Source organism: Pinus tabuliformis, chromosome 2_1 (genome assembly GCF_031772625.1).
Source record: "Pinus tabuliformis cultivar Carrire ecotype Pingquan chromosome 2_1, CPIR1, whole genome shotgun sequence".
Taxonomy (NCBI): Eukaryota; Viridiplantae; Streptophyta; class Pinopsida; order Pinales; family Pinaceae; genus Pinus; species Pinus tabuliformis.
In genome coordinates, this window is record NC_142299.1 from 658,486,761 (window position 1) to 658,488,513 (window position 1,753).

Sequence of the window (1,753 nt, forward strand, 5' to 3'; positions counted from 1 at the left end):
CCCCCTCAAGCGAAACCATTAACCGCCTCCCCCCCTCCGAAAAGCGGTTTCTCCACCTCCCGATACCACTCCTCTATCCGTTGTGATCCCGCCACTCACCCTCCACCACGTCATCTGCCCGTTGATCCCACCAATCACCTCCGCTCCCTCCAAAATTAAACTGTTAGGCAATTAAATGGCTTAACCGTTAATTCAACGGACCCGCGCCACCATCAACGGAAAACTAGAATGTTATATAATCCTTCCTTTCGCGCATTCACTGATTATTGACTTTCACACTCCCATTGTCATTATCCTATTATAGGTTTGCTAGACCGAACTCCAACAATTTCACCCGACCGAGGATATTGCATGCTCACCCAATTTCAGGCCATTACCTTTGTTTTTGTCTACAAATCCCAATTCCTCTCTGCGTACTGTAAGCCTGTAATCTAGTTTTCATCACTATATTTAGCTTTATCCAATCATGCCTCCAAAATACAAGGGACTAGAAGAACTCGTGAGTCCTCTGATCCACCCTCCCATTGATTTTCACCACATCCCTTTGGCAGACAGAGACTATAAATCCATGAAACTCTCTGTGAATTGGATATTTTTGAGATGTATTGTTGGCTTGAGGACAATATATATATATATATATATATATATATATATATATATATATATATATATATATATATATATATATATATATAATCTTATGATATTCAACTGTGGGAATCTGATTTTCCCCACTATATTTTCCCCATACCCATAACACCCTAGAATTTGTTAGGAAGTGTCATGCTTGCTATCTGCTTAGACAAAGAGCTATTATTGCTCCCATTGGAGAAATTATGTTCACTACCACTCCTCAAGCTATAGACCAAATGATGCAATCACCTACAATAGAGAATGAAACTCCTTTTTCCCATGAAGCACTTGTTGAATTGTATCAGAAACTGGACTTTGCTAAAAGAGCCAAAATCCTTGAGCTTTTCTTCACTGAAGATGCCTCATTACGCAAGACAAATCCTCCCTATCCATCCTCCATTTTCCTCGAGAGAGCCAAGAAAATTATCACAGTCATCTCCTACCTCCTTAGTTATTACTCAAATCAATGGGTTGATGAGGCACTTATAGGTTTTCTTTCCATTTTCTCTGCACATTCCAAGCCTTCCATCTTGTTTAACTTTAGCCAATTTCTTGCAGATTCTATCCATGAGCATTTTGTCAAATTCCAGACTAAGGAAGTATTTAAATATACTTTTGTGTTAGTATATATGTTTCTATATTTTCAAGGAGACAACATCAAGCTTGCCTTACAAAAGCTGGATGAAGAAGGAAATCAACAGTCAGTCATCTTCTAGACTACACTGGTGATGAATGAACAAAAGGAATACTCATACAAACAGTTCATAGAGATGTTTGTACATCCAGCACCTGGTCTCCTAAGCAGTAGGCCAGAGCCAAGGATCAGTAAAGAAATTATGAAAGTTTTGAAGCTATCAAACCAAGTTCAGACAGGGGATTGGTACCTCTATCAGAATTATACAGAACTGAGAATATTTGGGTGTGAGCTTTCCCCTCACAAGCTGCCAAAATTGATCTAGACTTAAACAGGAATGCAACAAATTACAGATATAACCATACATACAAAGATGCAGCAGAAATAATACTTCATTTCATTACTGTAAAATACTGAAATATGCTTACAAACAGAAATGGAAATAAACTAGCTAGGGCGATGGTAGCTTATCTCTGAGAAGAGATG